A 12,453-nucleotide genomic window follows, 5' to 3' on the forward strand; every position below is an offset into this window, starting at 1 on the left:
TTTTATTCTGTGGGTTTTAAAGCATCTCCTGGATTTACATTTAGAGCTTTGTCTCACTGCTTTCCAAGGTAAGTATTTTTACTATAAACTAGATTCTCATTAATTACCAAGAGATAATTGGGGGGAGAAGCAGATATATTTCTTATTTATTCAAAGCCATTTACTAGCCACAGATTAAGAGTCTCCTGAGATAAGACTGAATATTGAACAGCATCAGTATTGGAGGGTTACCTACGCTTGAGGTCTGGGTTTTGGGTTAGTGATATCTCAGGATGTTAACACTCCCTCTCTATGGCCTTTGACTCCACTGTCCCTATCTGAAAAAGGAAAATTCCATCCTAAAGTCTGCCTTTCCTTGGGAGTAGAGGAAAGGCATTAGACTGAGAATCAGAATGTCTGGGAGCTTTGGTTTTTGGCTCTATACCTTGAGAAACTAAATTTCCTGAGGTTGCAGTTTCTTTGTGTGCTAAATTGAAACTATATTATAAGGCTACTTTTAGGATTTATGCATTAGTTAAGGTTTTTAGATTTTAAACACTAAAGGCATTTCTTGAAAGACAGAATTGGAATATAAAAAGAAATCACCTAAGCAGACTTCAGAAAGAAGACTTAGGAAGGTTTGAGGTTTGGAAGAACATGATATAATAGCCCATTTCTTCAGAAGACTTCACCACGATTCCTGCAGCAGCTCCTGGGTACCGTCCCTGGACCAAGCATTTGATCAGAGGGCACTCTATCCTTGGGTAAGAAATTGGCCTCTAACCAGGTAGGCCCCTCCCCAGTGCTCTCACTTAAAGCTGGGTTTCAGAAAAATGAACCAAGAGAATATCAAGATAATGCACTATTCTTCCAGGAAAGGCAAGGTTGGAAAGTTTCTGCACCAAGTCCAAGGTCTTGCCTCTCAGTGATTCTGACATATTTTGTCCTACCCAGGATATGTACACTTTTGCTAGTAACAATAGTCCGATTTTGCTTTAAGGAATTGTTCTTCTCCCAAATAAAGGCTTTGGAGATGTTTCACTTTCTATTACTACAAAAAAGCAATTCCTAAATTTTAGTGGCAAAGACAATTGCCATGACATTGCCCTTGAGTCTTGAGATCAGGAATTTGGTAAGGCTCAGAGGGCATGGCTCATCTGTGCTTCACATGGTGTTGGCAAGGGAGGCTCAGCAGGGGCATGTACATCTGATATGGCCCCTTCTCATAGGTCTGAAAGCTGGTGCTGGCTGTCAGCCAGGGAGTCTAAGCCCATGTGATGCCAAGCTCCTTCCTCTGACCGATCTTGTGTCCTTATTTCCTTAAACAAATCGCCATCTCTTGCTCTGCTTCTAGAGAGCTCGGCCTAAGACTCTGAACCTCCATATCTCACCTGAGAAGAGTTGGGCTAAATAGTCTGTAGAACCTTTTCCCTCTTTGATGTCTTAGCTGGGATTGGATGAATCATTTTCTCCTGCTTCCTTCTCTCTCCTGCTTCCTTCTCTCTTCCTCCCTGAGCACAGGAGAGATTTTCCCCCAGATTCTGATATTCAGAATACAGATGGTCAATACAAAATGCGTAGGGTTGCAAATGACACAGACAAATTTACTATGGTTGTAAGGTCTCGAGCCTGCTATTTAATTTCTCTAAGCCTCAGTTTCTTCATTTGAAAAAATGGAGATATATGTATATATCTTAGAGAATTAGCAGCAATAAAACATGTGAAACACAAATAGAAGATCTGGTACATAAAGTGATTAATGCATATGATTCCTTTGGCCAAAAGGCTCCATCCTTCAGGGGTGGTATTGTATTTCCCTTGGGGCTGAATGTATCACAAAATCACAGCACAGTGCGTTTTTCCATGGTGTGACTTGATTTGTAATATTGCTTAAGCAATGTCCTTGGGGGGGACCAGTGGTTCATTGTGAGGTGTCAGCAGCAGAGGTCTGACTTTGTCTCCTAACCCAGGGCTATAATAGGGAACCAAGACCTGTGTTTTGCTAGTATTTAAAGGAATAAAAATCATACGATTTCAGTTGTTTCATTTCCAATTAAATCACAGAATTCAAAAAGGAAAAACAGATAAGAAAAGGAATTTCATCTTTTTCATATTCATTAAAAAAGCACACAGCCCACTAGCCTCATCCCTGCCTCAATTTAAGCTGTACAGGATTAAAGTATAAAGCTATTCAGACTCCAAGTTGGAACTTTATTGAATGATTTACCTATTTGCTGTGGAGTCAATAAAAGCTCAAGACTAAAATTTGGAAATGAAAACCACAAATTTGTTCATTTCTTTTTACTACCCAGGCTCTTAGCTTTTGCATTTACTAACCCATAAGCTCTTCTTAAATTCTTGCATTTTTAATGTTTTGCCAATAAAACTTGAGCATAACTCCTTTCTTCACATGTGTGGCTCCACGGCTGAATTCATCCATTTCTTGGTATCACTGTGAAGGATGTGTTTTCTGTAACAAGTCTCCTGGAGACACCACTTGTTCACCCACACGGCCTGTCCACTCATGTCAGTTTCCTTCCTTCACTAGAGAACCACAAACTTTGATTGTTCAATTAATTTTACAGTGAGACTGACATGGGATTGGCCAGTGTTCCAGAACCATTTATTAGACACCATGTTCCACGCAGTGGATGGCAATGTGAACCAACCTTCATAGCACTCACTTTTATTTGCACTCCCTGAAGTGCTGCTCCCTGTGTGCAGCGACTGTGATTTCATATAGATCTAAGATATGACTCAAAGAGCAGAGAATGTTCTTAGTAGGAAGTGTCTGCATATCATGTACATTCTGAAATCCATAATCTAAGAAACCTTTGTGATCCTTAACTCTGTGCTTCACTTTAAAGACAAATCACAGAAAAATATATCATAGAAATATAATATGTAATATCTTTCCATACTTGTAGGGGATTAGTTCCAGGACCCCCATAGATACCAAAATACTCAGATACTTAAGTATGCTATGTAAAGTCACATGGTATTTGCATATAACCTATGTATATCTTCCCAGATACTTGAATTCATTTCTAGATTACTTATATTGCCAAATTCAATATAAATGCTATGCAAATAGTTATTATCCTGTTTTGTTTAGGGAATAATGTCATGAAAACAAGTTCACACATGTTTGGTACAGTCTGTTTCAGTTTTTGCAATGTTTCTTCTAATCCACAGTTGGTTGAATTCATAGGTAAAGAACCCACAGATACAGGACAATTGGATTTAGCCTCACCAATAATCACAAAAGTAGTAACTAAAACATCTACAATAATTTTGTCTATCAAATGGACAAATTAAAATGATATGAGGGGGAAGTCTGGTTTGCTTCGCTATGGCGGTTACCCTCAGCCTGTTGCTGGGCTGCCGAGTCCGTACTGCTGTCGCTCGCTATAGGTTCGCGACCCGGGGGCTGGCGGGATCAGGCCCTACCGACCTTGAGCCGGACCCGGATTCCGACTGGGAGCCGGAGGAGCGGGAGCTGCAGGAGGTCCGGAGGTACCGCCTCTTTTCCCGGCCCTCAGCCTGAAGCTGGCCTTCCAGCCTCGGCTCTTCAGGCCGCGGCCCCTTGGCGCGGGGCATCCTTCAGCCGCCTCCACTGTGGCTCGAACTCCTTCCGTGTCGTCAGCTGCGTAGGGGCCGGTGTTCAGCTCCTTTGGAACCACAGGTCCCTTCGCTAGTGACGTAGGTTTCATTACCCTTTAAGATAGTTCGGCATGCTTACGGGCAACTATTGTTCTAGATGTTAGATTTTGGGGGCGGTGTACAGAGTAGCGCTAAGCTGGCCCACGTGGCCTGGTGGCCTTTACCCACCAAAGAGGGTTGGGCTCTTGGTGAGCTAGCCCTAGACTTTTCAAACACCCATCTTGCTTCCACGCATGGCTTCTGCCATTGGTTCTTTTCCCCAGCACCCTGATACGACAGAAAAAAGCAATTCGATTCCAGAAAATTCGGAGGCAAATGGAGGCGCCTGGTGCCCCGCCCAGAACCCTGACATGGGAAGCTATGGAGTAGATACGGTATTTACATAAAGAATTTGCAGATTCTTGGTCAGTTCCCAGGTTGGCCGAAGGTTTTAATGTCAGCACCGATGTTATTCGAAGGGTTTTAAAAAGTAAATTTGTACCCACTTTGGAACAAAAACTGAAGCAGGATCAAAAAGTCCTTAAGAAAGCTGAGTTTGCCCACTCACTCCGGTAGCTCCAGGGCTCTGGAAATACCTTGAAGCCACTTGCCGCAGACCACTCTGTATCAAGCTCTTTGCTGATGCCAGGGGATGAAGCCTCATATGGTCAGCATCACAGTACAGCTTTGACAGTGATAAGAGTCAAAAACTCACAGTACTAATGCAGTGAGCCAAAAGGGAAGGAATAAAGGAATCCAGGGCTTGAAGAAGGAGAGCTTTATGCCTGTCACTGAAGCTTTGGGTCATCAGAGAGAGCTGCAAAAGTACTCCAGTGATGGCGCAGACACCAGAAGAACTGACAGTAGTAGATTGCCAAGCGACAAGAAACTGGAACTGTTGAAGACAGGGGAGCTAGGAAACCAGAACTTCAGCAGCAGAGTAGTGCAGAGAGGACGGGAGTTCTTTGACAGCAATGGGAACTTCCTGTACAGAATTTGAGTTGGAGTCGGACTTGTGGAGATGCCAAGATTTCTGTATGTGGATAACCACTTTGGAATAAGAAGAATTGATGGGCCTGGAATATGGACAGAAAGAGCTGCTTGGTTATTTAAGCTTCTTGGATCACTGCTCCCAGTCTTTGTATCTTCAGTATTCCCCCTTATTGCTTAACTTTTGTATACTGAAAATCAGTATTGTTTCTGTGATACTTGCCAATAATATGTTTGGGAGGAAATTAAAAAAAAATGATATGAGGGGAGTGTATGGAAATGGGTACTCCATCTTCCACTTCTCATACAGGTATAAGTCAGACAAGCATTGTGGAAGGCAGTGTCACATTCTGCATTCCAGCCTTTAAAAAGATGTATACCTTTGACCCAGTTCCACTTCTAATGAAAACACTAGAGAAATAATCAGAAATGCTGAACAATCTCTTGGCAAAGATGTGTTTGAAGTTATTGTCTTTAACAATAGAAACCAAAAAGAAATAATTGGAAGAAAATAGTTAAAAAAAAAAAAAACTAGAGCACATACAATTCAATGAAATATGACTGTCAAGTGATTTTTAGAATAGATGAGAAAATAATTTTTACAAATAAAATATGTAAGGGCATATTGTGAAGACCATTTCATTCCAAGTAATCAGACATGCATTTTATAAAGATTTCCACATGTATGTGGTATGCATAAGTATATACATATACCTGCATATATACATATGTGTTTGTTTATACATGTGTGTGAGTGTGTGTGGCAGACTCTCTCCTTCTTAGACCACTGTCACCAAGTGGGTTGGCCTGTTTCCACTCCACATCACTCCAGTTAATTCTCCAAAGAGCAGTGAGCATGACATTCGACCTGATCACATCACCACCTTGCTGAAGATGTCGACTGGCTTCCTTCTACTCTTAGAATAGAGCTAAACTCTTCATCAAGACCACCAACACCATGTGGTGAGACTACCTTCCATCTTTTATGTTTCACCTCTTTAACGCACTGATTCTCTGATTCTACTCGACAATGAATGTTAAACTACACAATTGCTTCTGTACTTTGAAGTCTCAAGCTGCAGGCATAGCATTTCTTAGGTGTGTTAAGTCATTGAGGAGCAGGAGGTTTAGGCAACCAGGATGGCAACTTACCAGGCTCAGCTCTGTCTTGGAGTCAGAAAAAACCTCAGGTGTGTTGGGGATGGGGTAGAGGAAGAATAGAGGCCCCAGAGTTTGCCATCTCTATTCTCAATTTCCAACTCTGGAGTTGGCAGGAATCTCAGGGGTATTGTTAAATTCATATTTTAAAGATTTTATATGACTGCTCTGAAAATGCAGCCTAGAGGGGACTCATTATAGTATTTCTGCTATGGGTGAAATCTTATTTAGCTAATGTTATTTTTATCTCCACAAATTCCCTGACATTACCAAGCCAAGCATTAAAAAGAACAAGGTATTTTAGTTTTGTTTTGTTTTTGTTTTGCAATAGTGCATTTATTCCATACTTGGATTTCTGGTTCAAACCAGACAACCTCATTGAATATTTGCAAATTAAGGCAGTTTAAGAAGGATAAAATTTAGGAGTTACTTTTTTAAACTTCAATTTGTTTTCAAAATTTTTATTTATTTTCTGATAATAAAATTTACATGTTTGAAGGAGAACCTTTAGAAAATAACAAAGAATTTAAATTTTCCTCATCTCATTAAGCGATATGAACATATAAGCCTATATAATTCTAGTTATATCTTTGTATCTGTTGGTAAAATGTTTATATTTGAATACATACGTATATCCATACAGTGTATAAATATATATACATCTATGTATTCATGTACTCATACACACATACCATGTCTGCATGTATAAATATGAATGGCCATGTATATATACAATCAAGTCCATATGTACATGAGCTCATGTATATATATCAAAATTGAATCATATACACTAAATGTGTGTATATCATATATGTATGCATATGTCAAAATAAGATTCTATAGACATTATAGTAATGTTCCATTTGCTAGGAACAGCCTTTGCAGAGAAATTTAGCCAGTGCCCATGTTTCTAGTTCCTACAGTTGATTTTTCAGCCTCGCTTCAATGTTTTTCCATTTTCCCATAGGACCTTTCTCTGCCCTCCAATTATAGTGATTGAGGCACATAAAGGACAAAGACCCAGATAGACATTAACATCTGAGGCTAACCTTTACTTGGGTAATATAAAAATTTAGTTCCTGATTCAGCCAAACTGAATATGCTCCATAATTTTCAACTTCTGACATTTCACTCTAGATTTACCTTCTTCCTGGACTGCCTTCTCCATCCATTTTTCACGTATTAAAATTCTACCTGTTTTTCAAAGTCCATCTCAAGTGATACGTTTGCATGGTTGCCTTTTCAGTCTGAATTCCATGGTTTCTTTTTACATCTCTTTTAAAAGCTTGCCATAATTGCAGGTGTCTATGGTTCCTCAGTTTGTTTTACCTTCTTTTCCACAACCATAGTAAGATCACCTCTGTTGCTCCAGCATCATCAGCCCAACCGAGGGGATAACACAGCTACCATATTCCAGGGATGAATTTTTCAGGCATAACATTACTTTTTGTGTTGGATCCTGGGATGAATGAGATCAAGAAAAAAAATTCTCAATGAGGGAGACAGAAAGCATTTCAAGATCCAGCTTGCTGGGAGGAGATGAGAACCTGCCTGAAAATAGAACCAGAGGCAACACATAATTTTGTTTTATTATTATTATACTGGTAGATAAAAGCAGAGGGGGTGACAAGCAGGAAATAGACGAAGAAAGAATTTGCTGGCTTCCCAGTTTCTGAAAAACCAGAAAGGAGAGAGATGCATCATTTGAAATGCCAATTTAATAAGCATTTATGACATGTCGACCCTAGTACTAAGTACTTGTCATGTTATTTCCTCATTTAATTCTTAATGAAACACAGGGATCATCATTAATCACATTTTAAGGATGAACTAACTGAGGCTCAGAAAAGGTAAGGGACTTGTTCTTCAGCTTAAAAAGCAGCAAGTTGGGATTTAAACTGCACTTCATGAGCTCACAAGTCCATGTTTTGACTATTCTCTACACTAACACTTAAGGGCAACAGCCATGGCTAAGCTATGGTGATACTTCCTGGAAGGTGGGGAGTAATTCAATCCAAGAAAGGCATTGGCCACTTTGGAGCAGGACATATTTGCTGCGGTGTGTGTGTGTGTGTGTGTGTGTGTGTGTGTGTGTGTGTTGTTGGTAAGGACAGGGTAGAGAAGTAAGTGCTATAAGTGCTCTGCTGTGAACTTTATCAAGGAACACACCTGCTTCTTGACATGGCCCAGGACACAGTGACTGTGGCCGTTGAGAAGAAAGATGGGCTCAATTGGGCCCACTGATGATAGGTTTCAGGCAACTGGTCACTGTTATGGCCTGGATTTAAAATGTACTCTCAAAACTCCTGAATTGAAGGATTGGTCCTCAATGCAACAGTGTTCAGAGGTGGGACCTTGGGGGAAGTGACTGGATCATGAAGGTTCTGACATCATGATCCATAGACAGAATCAAAGCTGAATGGTCTACTGGGAGATGGTGAAAACTTGAGAAGGTGGAGCCTACTTGGCAGAAGTAGTAGGTCATGGGGGATGCACTCTCAAAGGGCATATTTTATCATTGGTCCCTTTCTTTCTCTCTTTTTCTTCCTGCTTCCTGTTTGCCATTAGCTCTACCACATGCTTCCTGCCATGATGTTCAGCCTCACTACAAGCCCAGAAACAATGCAACCAAGGGATCCTCACTGAAATCTCTGAAACTATGAGTCAAAACAAATCTGTCCTCCTTTAAGTTGATTTATCTCAGGTATTTTGTCACAGTGACAGGAAGCTGACCAACACAGGTGCTCTGACAGAAAAAGGAACTCTGATCATGAAAGCAGGATAAATTGGAATGCCACTACCATAGAAGAAATGTCAGCCCATGCCTGATACTGCAGCCATCCATTCTGTGATCAATTAATCAAGAAAAGAGCCACGGTCCTTGGGAAGCTGATAGAGAGAAGAGACTGGGAGGAAAGCTCTGTCTCTTGGCACAAAGTTGGTGAGAAGTGGAACTCCAATAACTGTTTTTGTGTGTTTTTCTTAACATTTTAATGTTGCTTCTCAATCCTTGATTTTTGAGTCTCTTTTGCTGACAGGATCTCCATAAGTCTCTTTATTAAAAGGGGGTGAAACCCCTTAACTTCCATGGGGTTTATTTTGAAACATAAAAGAGTACAAATTCCAGTGCACTCCTTTCCTTCTCCACCTTACACTTAAAAGTCATAGAGGGGAGGTGGACAGCATTCCTGCTGTGACCTGAGCTCAGTCTAAGTACTGAGATTTGGGAAGCTTCTAAAGGAAAGCCAAAATATAGAACCAAGAGACCACTCATTTGATTTAGGAAAGCACCATAACAAGTTTTTCACTCTATACTAGAGGATATGGAAGAAGAGGAAACATGGAAGCTAAATTATTCTACCTAATAAGTAAATATTTCAGGAGTTCAGCTACATGACACTGATGTGTGACCCTGGGATATGGAGAAAAATGAAGCTAGGAGGAAGCTCTTGGTTGAGAGAATAAGGTGGGCCTCCAGAGAGTGAGGCAGGATGGGAGGGGTCTGGGGATAAAAAAGAGTAGATATCTCTTATTGTGAAAGCTGAACACTTAAATAAAATCATAGTATTATATTGTACCTATGCTTTTCTTACACTGTGATTTTGCAGCACATACAAATTGTAGAAGCTATAAAATAAGTGTACAAAAGAATGCTTCTTTTTCTTCTGAAGTGAAAATTATTTTTTCTTCTTGGCCACTGTCTCACCTACACCTAGGGCCAGAAACAGTCTTCTTCAACTTGATAATCAAGAGTGGAAAATATTAGTCTCACTGGATTTCTCTTCTCCCTAGATTTGCACCTAAGTCTCAGGGGACTTGTGGAGTCTCTCAAAGCATATGAAGAGTACAGACATTATATCCATTGAGGCTGCATTAGGCTTCAAGTAAGAAAAACATTTCAATTAGTCAAAGACTATTAAAATCATGGGTGTATTTTTTTCTCACATGACAAGAAGATCAGTCAGAAAGACCAGGTCTGATGTGATGACTCTACAACGCCATTAAGGACTCAAGCACTTCTCTTGGTGGATGCTAGTTGGCTGTTCCAACTTTGGCATCTTGTTTTCATTCCAGGAAGAAAGAAGCGAAAAAACAAAGGTCAAAATGCACAGATTGACTGAGTTAGCACCTTTTGGAAAAATTTTGTCCTGTGTGATCATTTCTAGCTTGAACAAAGTTGGAAAATGTAATTATTCTTTAATATTTCAGGAAAAAAAAGGTTGTCAGGTAGCAAAGAAGAGGGATAATGGCTCTTAGACTGAAAACCAGCAGTGTCTCTTTATAGCCATTATACTCTGCCTGCACCTGACATCCTTTGAGACAGTGTCTCCTCAAGTTCACGGTTAATGGTCTCTATTTCCACTGACATTTACTTTATTTCTCCATTAAGATACAGGAGTCCAATATTATAGTGGATTTTATGCAGGAAAGTGGGAGGATGGAGTGGTAATAGTGCAGACTTGGGTATCAAACACAAGAGGGACACAATTGTGCCCTGTTTCAAAAGCTGCTTATTTGGGTATATAAAACATTGGTAGCAGTTAGGGCATCTATGCCTTTGTTATTCCTGGGCTCCTGCATGCCCCAGCAACATGTGCAATTTACCACAGGCTAGAACAGATGTAGGTCCCGTGGAAGATAACTTGCTTGCTTCTCACAGATAACTCTTAGCGTTTAATTAACCCCTGAACCTCAAACAACACTCTGTAAATTTCCCATCATTAAACAAAAGAATCTTGATGATGCTCCTTTGTTCTGGGATGTGTGTTCCTCTGGTCAGACAGATTCATTGCCTGTTCTCTGTAGCTATTGAAAATCAGGTCTCCAGATAATTCAAAGATAAAATAAGGCAAGTTGTTGTTGTCCACTGTCAAGATCAAAACCTGATTTGAAAGGGGATTAGTCACCTTTCTTTCCTAATGATCACCAGTCAGCACATCAGTCAACCTTTCCTTAAGCTACTGTGTCTGTTATGTCAAGGGATCAACATGGGGTCAGTGAGTTGGCCCTGTGCTTCAGGAGGTTCTCTCAAGTTCATGAATTTTTTAGGCTCCTTTAGGATTCTCAAGCAGTCTGTGTCTCCAAACAGCTGGTATCCTCTGCTCATAGTTTTAAATTTGCTGTGAATTCAGAGCATCTTCCCCAAGGGATTGGTGTCTAGGCCTCTAATCTATGACACAAGGGAAGTCTGGTTTCTAAACTTCCCCAAAAGTCCAGTGGAAAGATGCTTCCTTCTGAGAAATGGCTCTGAATGGAATAGGATTCTTCTGGGATGGTTTGGGGAACAGTGAAGAATTGATAGGCCCTAAGGCAGCCATAATTTGCCTCATATGGGTCCCAGACCCCTTAGAAAACTCCAATAAATCTATGAATTCTCTCTCCAGACAGATGCACAAATGCTTCAGAGACCCATTTTTGTGTATTCTTCCAGGGGAATCAAAGAATTGCGCAAACCCAGGCTAAGAATACTTGCTCCATCTGGACAAGCTGCTCTGGCAAAGGTGTGATCATCTCTGTCCTGTTGTGGCCTAACCAGAGGTGCAGTGAAGGGCACAAACTGAGAAACAGCTGCAGAAACCAATGTCCTGGGGTCGTGAGAGAGGGGAGCCTATAATGTCCCATTTGACTTCTGCCCTCATGTCTCCAGGCTCCAGAGCTACAGCTTTCATTCTTTCCTTCAGCCCCTATGAAGACCCAGGGGTGAGGATCAAGCAAGGCTCCCAAGTCCTGCTCTGTTTTCACTTGAGGTCCAGATCTAGGTCTAGGTACCAGGTCCAGTAACTATGAACTGGCTCCTATCATATATTCCATTTTAAGACTTGAATGTTCATCTTTTTCTCTTGAAGCTTTTGAATCTTGTCTCCAAGGTATGAGTGAATCCTGCATTTTGTTCTCTGAGCCTACCTCTAACCTTTCTGTACTGCTGACCCTGGTCACAATCTGTCCACCTGATTCAAGAAAGTGGTAACATTGGGCAAGGTTTTTTCTTGGGGTCTCTGGAGTTTTTCAGCCTCAAGTTCATCAATGAAATAAATAGCCTTTCCAACCCTTTGTATTCTCTGCCATTTCCTTTGTGAACATTATTTGGTCAATTTCTATTAGATGCAAGGCCATTTTTCCTGTCTTCAAGAAGTTTGAAATCTAATGGGACAAAGAAAGAAGCAGAATGTGACATGCACCATAACACTGTGAGATTATGATGCACTGAATCTTTCAGAGGAAGAACACTGTTTTGGGGAAAGGTCCAGTATGTGGGAAATGAGCATTGTCCTTACAGATGGTATGTTTTCCAAAGGGCTGTCACTTTCAGTCTTACCTTTTATGGATTTTAGAGAATCTGATGAACAAGGAAGGAAAAAAAAAGGGAAAGAAAAATAACTGACAAGGCCTCTGAGAGTTGTGATAACACCAACTTAGACTTAAAAGTCAAGGTCCTGCATTATGGCTACAGCATCAGTATGACCTGAATTTTTAATGATTTGGTGGAATTATTTTATCTATAAAATAGAATTGAAGGAGATATGGTTGGTAATAATTCAGGTTTCTACTTTTTAAAAACCATATGATTCTGTGATCTAGTTCATACATTACCCTATATAGAGCCATGTCTAAGTTTTTCCAAGGAGATTACTTATTTTCTTATCAGAGACAAAAATAACCTTCTATGTTATGTAAACATTTAAA

General features: G+C 40.4%; 1 pseudogene across 1 annotated transcript; it reads left to right on the plus strand.

The window, feature by feature from the left end:
* Window positions 1–3,317: 3,317 nt before the first annotated feature.
* Window positions 3,318–4,856, plus strand: LOC306668552 (neugrin-like; annotated as a pseudogene). Its single transcript, XR_013766733.1, has 2 exons — window positions 3,318–3,495; window positions 3,906–4,856. The product of XR_013766733.1 is annotated as a neugrin-like (transcript).
* The last annotated feature ends 7,597 nt before the right edge of the window (window positions 4,857–12,453 follow it).

Source organism: Sciurus vulgaris (assembly GCF_902686455.1).
Source record: "Sciurus vulgaris genome assembly, chromosome: 8".
In the NCBI taxonomy this organism is placed as follows: Eukaryota; Metazoa; Chordata; class Mammalia; order Rodentia; family Sciuridae; genus Sciurus; species Sciurus vulgaris.